The sequence below is a fragment of the Eleutherodactylus coqui genome, chromosome 11 (genome assembly GCF_035609145.1).
Source record: "Eleutherodactylus coqui strain aEleCoq1 chromosome 11, aEleCoq1.hap1, whole genome shotgun sequence".
NCBI classification, from domain to species: Eukaryota; Metazoa; Chordata; class Amphibia; order Anura; family Eleutherodactylidae; genus Eleutherodactylus; species Eleutherodactylus coqui.
In genome coordinates this window covers 30,425,728-30,434,304 of record NC_089847.1, presented here as the reverse complement: position 1 = coordinate 30,434,304, position 8,577 = coordinate 30,425,728, and positions in this window count along the sequence as shown.

The window sequence follows — 8,577 nt, the reverse complement described above, 5'->3', positions numbered from 1 at the left end:
TTCTCCTTTGATATTGATGCAGAGAAAATAAACATTCAATCCTAAATTCTCCTGCAGATTATATTTTTATCACTGGGGGGTCTACGGTAGCAGTGAGTAAAATGCCCTCTGATCAACTAATGTTGGGAGGAGGAAGTAGGGACTGTTCAAAGTGGACAACTAATGTAAAGAATTGGAAGCAAATTCCTTTTAATTCTTCTCTCCTCGCTATCTTGCTTCACCTCCCTCCGCTGACGGCTCTAGCGCACACTCTCCCCATGTCTGCAGCAGGTGTTGGGCTCTAACCTCCTACCTGTCCTTCTCTGCTTGCACTCTTAAAGGGCCAACACGCATCCTACTAATCTGTCCCTTGCCAGTCATTGAGCACCTCTAGTTATATCAAGCACCTTTCACCTAAATAAAGTGGCTAAGCTTTTTATCCAGCTGATGGCCCTACTTTTTTGTGTTGACTTCCTACTTCCTGACTCTAACAATTGCTGACTTCGCTACATTCTCCATTCCTACCTTTGGCTTGTTATATTGATAGTTCTCCTTTCTGCTGCCTGCCATAAATCCTAGCTTGTTGTACAGTACTGTTTAGAAACTCGTAAACCGTGCCTTGGTTAATCGTAGCGCCAGTTGCTGCATAACTGGGACTACTTCCAGGGTAATGGTGTGGGTTCCACAGCAAAACCTAACTGATGGGGTGAAAGGCTGGAGTCAAACAAGTGTGTGGCACAGAGGACCTATATCCACTGTTCGTTTCTTTCTTTCTTTCTTTCTTTCTCTCTCTCTTTTTTTTTCTTTCTCTCTTTCTTTCTCTCTTTTTTTCTTTCTCTTTCTTTCTCTCTTTTTTTCTTTCTTTCTCTTTCTCTTTCTTTCTTTCTCTCTTTCTTTCTGTCTTTCTTTCCTCTTCTTTAATATTCTATGTGTATTGTTTTCTCTTTTGTTGTCCTTGAAACAATATTTAAACATTACTTTTCTCCCAGTTTGTTATTTCTACCACTGCAAGCACCTGATTTACTTATTAATTATTAATTCATATTTTCCTGGATTTATTTTAGTGCTGAATATTCAATGAAGTTTCATTCGGCTGATTAAGTTCACATGTAATTGGTATACGTACAATTATTTAATGAATGTCATTAATAATAAACAACTAAATAAAAGTAATCATTCCATTAATTGTAATTACCAAGTTCTTAACAACATACTCTGTTTAACAGATTTTTATTTCTTGTAGTGCAAGATATTATACCGTGTTATGAAAAGACCTTTGAATTACCTATAGAAAACGTACAGAGTATTTAGTTATGTGAACGTTCTCCTGTCTCTGGCGACCTTCATACTTTCTGCATGTGTTTTTGCTATGTTTTCCAAACAGAATAGACAATATCTCCAGAATACTATATGGCAAGCTGTCTGTCAGGGTCAGTGGCTGTGGACCCGCTGTGCCACACAGTGGTTTAGCTTTGGGCCAGATCCAGAAGTCACAACTGAGTAACTCTGGACTTCACCTTTAAACCGCACCAGTTGGGATCTTGACTTTGCTGTAATGTCCCCAGAGCTTTAAACTTAAAGTGGTCCCAGTTATGTGGCAGCTGATGCTACTGTAGTGGCCAGGAAGGTACTACAAGGGTAGTCAAATAGTCAGAAAGTCCTTGGTACCTGGCTATGAGCTCCTGTGGAGACATAGAGGGTATCTTGTAGCAGAAAGACTCTGTCTTTCCCCTAAATCACGGGCTTAAACTATTCTGCTCAGCAATGGCTCGCTTCGGATTGGCTGTTTGCTAATAAATTCCTGATTGGTAGGAGGGGGTGGAGTTGAGACAAGCCCTGGAGAGTGAGCAGGGCGAGGCAGGAAGTAAGCAAGGGAGAGAATGAAAAAAGTGTGGGAAAGACGACAAGAAGTGAGGAAGGAGTCAGAAAGGAGTTGGTGGTATGGAGGTAATCGGGAGAGTAGGTAGTCTGCAGAGTTGCAGCAGACTCTCACCTTAACAGAGGTTAGAAACAGGAGGAAAACACCAGGAGCAAGTCACAGAGAACAGGTAAAAGGACTAAACAAAGTCTTCATAACTGTGAGTGTAACTTATCCCTGAAATTGTCAAGAATCAGACAAAGTTCAGTTGAGTCGGCCTGCTTTAATCACCCCCATACGTCTATGAATAACTCCTTGGAGGAAAACCCCCAGATAACTGAGACTGGTGGGCTCACCCTTACTAACAGTGAGAGCGACATTAAAAGGAAGTTTGTGTGATATTCTTACCCTTCGAATTACTGTGAAAGTTAATGCTTGACTAAAATCTGCCAAGTATGAACTGTGAATTTTATTACTGTTACCAACGTTGAGTAAACTGTGTACCTTCGGTTTACCACAAATGCTACATGGGCTTATCTCATTATTTCATCCTCAGACAACACGAGTTCCCTCTCAAGGGTACTAGTGTCACATGACACTACACTCGCATACCCCAACATTGTTATCTGTTATTACCTCTGCATGCAGCCGATTTAGGCCCTGTGTAGCCATTGCAGTAGGAGAGGTGACGGAGCAACCATTGACAATACCAAACCTTTTTCCCAAGGCCTCCCCTGGTAGCGGCTTGACGCCGCTCAGCCGCCGCACTACAATACACCAAGGTGTGATACCTGAGTGTGTGAACTAAGGCATAGTCAGATCAATCTGGGTTGGAACAGATTTCACTGGAAAAGATCCAAAACTGCAGTACCTGATAAGGTGCAGAGCAGGCACAATCACCGCTCAGTAGGCACAAGCACCATGAGGCTGGCACAATGGCCGTAGGGTAGGCACAATGGACGTAGACCCAAACAATGTGCAGCAAGCCAGACTATAAACCGTAGGAGCAAAATTGTCCATTGCAGACTTATATGCAGTCACCCACTCAATGCAGCCCAGATTGGGAAAGAGTGACTGCAGACAACCAAATCTGCAATGTGAACGATACCACAAAAGCCAGCCAAAAGGAGGGGGGCGTCCAACAATACAGGATTAAAACTCATACTGACATAGCAGTAGGTTGCCCAGTATCTCAACAGTGGGCCACACTGGCTGACATCTTGGGCTCTCCCAGAAGTCTATAGCAAACTGCATAAAGGAAATATTGATACGCACTAATACAAGGTGGGTGTTAGTTTAGCATTTTGGCTAAGACGCATAAGCTAGCGGGCCGATGGCAAGGCCGCACCGCGTCTGTCAGAACCTGCACTGTCTCACTGTTAAGTAAATTAAAATCACAGAGGTGAGGGGGAACACATGGCAATTGTGCCTACTGAGTGGTGATTGTGCCTGCTCTGCACCTTATCAGGTACTGCATTTTTGGTTCTTTTCTAGTAAAATATGTTTTTGTTTTCCCCCTCACCTCTGTGATTTTGGTGGAACAGGCAACATAACATTAGAACAAAGAATAAGCCAAAGGTCAGGATAAGTGATGAGCGAGCATATTCGCTAAGGGCAATTGCCCTTAGCGAGTACCTGTCCGCTCGAGAGAAAAGGTTCGGCTGCCGACGGTGGGGGAGAGCAGGGTGGAATGGAGGGGAGATCTTTCTCTCCCTCTCTCCCCCCCCCCCCCCCGCTCCCTCTGCTCACTGCCGCAACTCACCTGTCGCCCGCGTCGGCAGCCGAACCTTTTCTCTCGAGCGGACAGGTACTTGCTAAGGGCAATGCTCGCTTGAGCAATTGCCCTTAGCGAGTATGCTCGCTCATCTCTGGTCAGGATACACAGAGTTACAAACTGGAGGCCAGGATGACATAGGAGCAAGCCTGAGGTCAGGACACACAGAATGTGTTCAGCATAGCACAACAGCCAGAAGTTGACGCAAGCAGCAGACAGGACAGTGGTTTATGCAAAAAGCCATAGTCAGGAGCAGAAAATGCAGTGAAGTCAGGAATAGCCAAAGTCAGAAACCAGAAAGTCAAAATACTGGAGATAGCACCTTAAACTGGACCAAAAGTCCAAAAACTGAAGCACCTTCTTAAGAGCAAGAGTGCCTAAAATAGCCACTGATAGCTCATGGTTGGCAGGAGAGTATTTAAGAACATGCGCATTTATACTTTAAGAGAATGGGCATGTGCGCACGTGACCTCAGAGCAGTGAGAGTAGCACAAGGAAGAGGTCGAAGCTTGGCACCTACAGAGAATATGGCTATGAGGGACTTTATTACTGAATGGAGGCCATGAGGGGTATTATTGCTAAATAAGGAGAATAAAGACATCACTATTACTGATTTGGGGAACTTTTACTTTGTGGGGCCTACAGGGAGCACAAAATGGTGAATACTATTACTGTGTGGGGCAACATGGGTAGCATTATTACTATCTGAGGCACTATGGATGGAGAGATAGTGTAGAAGGTTGAAAAATAAAGTCAGGTGGCTTGGAAATTAAAGCTTTAAAGATGTCTGCAGAGACCAATTGTGACTGGAAAAAGTCATCATTGTGGTCTGGGTTGGATGGAGAAGATAGGGAAAGTGAATAACTCCAGTCAGAGAGCACTTTCTCTGTGATCATTAGATATAATGTTACTGTAATCACGTAACAGTCTGCAGTGTCTATATAGAGCTGGTATATACATGGTGTTTGCACAGATTTTGATGTGTATTTTCAGCAGTCTTCACATCTTCAATTGAAGGCATGGAGTCTGTTGCAGATTTTGGTGTGGATTTTTCAGCTGCAGAAAATCAACACCAAAATTTGAAGATTGTGAAGCAGATCAGCAGCAGACTTCCCCTCTTTAATTGAAAGGATGAAATCTGCTGCAGATCCACATGAAAATCTCTGATATGTGAATGCACCCTGAGGGCTCCCACACACTTGCGATTGCGTTTTTTGTTAACGCGATTGTCAATGGGACTTTCTAATGTTAAAAACGCAACGCAACGCAATGCAACTTGCGTCTTTAGTGCATTGCGTTGCGTTTTTAACATTAGAAAGTCCCATTGACAATTGCGTTAACAAAAAACGCAAACGCAAGTGTGTGGGAGCCCTAAGGCCTCATGTCCACGGGCAAAATAGGATTTTAGATCCGCAGCGGATCTCCCGCATGCGGATCCGCATCCCATAGGGATGCATTGACCACCCTCGGGTAGATAAATACCCGCGGATGGTCAATAAAAGTGATTTAAAAAAAAATGGAGCATGAAAAAATCTGGACCATGCTCCATTTAGGTGCGGGTCTCCCGCGGGCTTCTATTGAAGCCTATGGAAGCCGTCCGGATCCGCGGGAGCCCAAAATCAGAATATACTCACCTGCTCCGGATCTTCCCTTCTTCGCGGCTTCTTCTCGCATCACAACATAGCAAAATCGCAAGCTTTTGCGTTGCGATGCGAGAATCTGTTTTCCCATTACACTGTATGGGCGACAGAAAAATGCAAAACGCTGAAACAATCCTCCTGCTGCGATTTTTAATCTTCGCATCGCAGCATGCCCTTAACCATCGCTAGTGGAAAGGTTGTCATAGAACATTATGAGTGGGACTTTCTTGCGAGAGCTCGTACTCACGCATCGCACTGAAAACGTGCGATTACCTCGCCAGTGGAAAGGAGCCCTAAGGGTGAACAATCACTTGCGATTTTTTAACGTCATTGTCAATGGGACTTTCTAATGTTAAAAACGCATTGCACAAAAATCGCAAAGCACAAACTTACTATACATTTTTAACATTAGAAAGTCCCATTGACAATCATGTTAAAAATGCAGTGATTTCGCAGCATTAAAAAAACGCACGTGGGTGTGAGCCCTGACTTGTGACACTGACATATCAATAGACATAAACTGGGACCACCACCGTTTTCACTAAATTGGACGTAAAAAAATGTTGTGACCAAACTCTATTCAGATTAACACAACTAGAGATTTCATTATGAGAAAAAAGGAAAATTGAACTCATTGAGCAAAATTAAGGAACAATATGGTTATATGATTCCGGGTGGGCAATAGGGCACCCTATAGTATTTTTTCCTGGTTCCAGATTATGTTAACTCCCCATCAAGCTCATTCTTCTTCCAAGTAATTTTTTTCTGTTCGCCTCCCCTTAGGCCACTCTCACACTCATCCAGAATGCTGCGCTAAACATGGTACAACACTGCCATTAATTTTAATGGAGCCTCACAGGCCAGCGCTCGAACATTACGTTTCTAACGCCATGATTTTCAAGCACTGTCTACTAGAGATGAGCGAGTATACTCGCTAAGGCATATTACTTGAGCGAGTAGTGCCTTAGCCGAGTATCTCCCCGCTCGTCTCTAAAGATTTGGGGGCTGGTGGGGGGCTGAGGAGAGCGGGGGAGAGCAGGGAGGAACGGAGGGGAGATCTCTCTCTCCCTCTCCCCCCCCCCCCCCGCCGCAACTCACCTGTCACCCGTGCCGGCCCCCGAATCTTTAGAGACGAGCGGAGAGATACTCGGCTAAGGCACAACTCGCTCATCTCTATAGTCTACTCTATTTTTGCTTGTTCTAGCGCTTTTTAACACACCTCATCACCCATCACAGTGATGGGGTGTGTTAAAAAATGCTGTCAAAAGCTTTAACATATGTTTGAAAATGCAGAGCGAAATAGCGGTAAAATCTAGCGCTTTGGCGCATTGTTTTCTGAACACATGTGTTAGAGCAGCCGTATATTAAAAAAATATGTCAGCTTATTTCTGTTAGTATTTGGAGCAGCCATCTTGAGTTTTCGGGATCAGTGGGGGACTCAACGATGAGACCCCAATTGATTGGACTTTTATCACCTTTCCTGTAGATAGGTGATAAAAGTCAATTGTAGTACAACCCCTTTAATAGATGTGCCACCTCTTATTTCTGAGACTAATGTAATGACTACTGACTTAATCCCCAGAGTACACAGCAGAACTTGAAAAGTGACAGGAAGCAGAGGCGTAACTTGAAGCTCCTGGGCCCCAATGCCAAACCTGTAACAGGGCCCCCAACTATAATGCTTTATTCATAGTACTCGGCTCCCTATATGGAGAAGAGAGGCCTTATGGGCCCCCTAAGGCTCCTGGGCCCGGGTGCAACCGCATCCCCTGCATCCTCTATAGTTATGCCCCTGACAGGAAGCGTTAGTCTGTGAGAGTGCAAACATATTCTAAGATTTTTTTTTACATACAGACAGTAACGTTAAAATAATAAGAAAAAAAATAAATACCCCAAATATTTTTAAGAATAAAGTTTATTGAAACTAAAAGTTACCGTATTTTGTCAGTTTAACAGAAAATGCTTTCTATATGCACCAATAGATAAGATCTGATCAGCGAATGGTAAAGAAATAAGAAATTACATAAAACTCCAAGTACGTTCCTATCATTCTAAAAATGTTAGTTGTAAAAATTACAATTCAGGCAAAATGATGTGAGCATTAAAAAGAGAATGATGCATAAAAGTAAAGGTCAGCACTTGTTCTTGTAAGTAAAACTTTAGTAACCCTTGTGAGAGTCACTTTTTCATCTCTGCGCGAATTATAGAACTCTGCATGTGCACTTAAAGGGGTATTCTGGTCTTTGTAAATTTGTGACTAGTGTTGCTCTTTATGATTGGCTGGGCGATAAAATTGGGGAAATTTTTCTAAATTAAATTGGATTTTTAACAAAAAATTGCTGTTACGATCGTGTGGGCAAACTAAGCACAGGGCCCACACGATTGCGACCAAGGAGGACTAAGTATGCACACGGGTTTCACCAGGGTCACATGGTTTTCAGGCAAACTGGCCCTGTGCTATAGGGAGGTTGACCTGGCCCTACCTAAGTGGGGACATTGCCCCAATAAGGGCAGCCCAGCAGTCTTCGGATCTGGGCCCTAGCTGATCCTAGGAGCAATGCACCAGAACAGAATGCATTCACATGCCACATGACAGGAACTGAACAACAGGACACATTGAGCCAGAATACATAGCATACAGCAGCCAAAATGCAACCACTAGTAACAGATGATAAGCTGAATATAAATACCAAGTATTAGTTGACATTTTGTACAAGATGTGGAAGCTAGCAGGCCACTTCATGGCTCCTGGCTTTACTGCTAGTCCCTACACTAACCAGGAGTCCAGCAGAACCGGACAGAGTTCACACAGAACGCTGCAACAGGACAGGACACAGATAGCAGGTCACACAGCAAGCTGACATAAAACTGACAGAATATAAATGAACAAACGGACATGAACCAGCGAGGCACAGATCACACAGCAAACTTCCACAGACAAGGATTCATGACTGCTCACCCTGAACACCAGACAGAGGCTGACCAGGAGCTGGGGTTATATGTGAGCAGAGACCCAGGAGATTGGCTAGCAGAAAGTACCACACCCAGCCAGCTCAATCAATTAACCCTGTGAGGGCTGTGCTGCTAGGAAGCTTAGTACTACCGGTCCCAGCAGCACACGTAACAATTGCCTTTCTGCTTTGAGGAGAAACAACAGATGTGCTGGCTTACCACTGCTGGCTTGCAGTACTGGAGTTCTAGGTTTGAATCTAATCTTAATGGGAATTTGAGCCTGGGACCCCACTGCTGCAGGGCAGTGGTGCTAGCCACTGGGTTGCCACCACCACCATCACTGTTGTTCAAGGAGGCCAAATAAAAGAACCTAA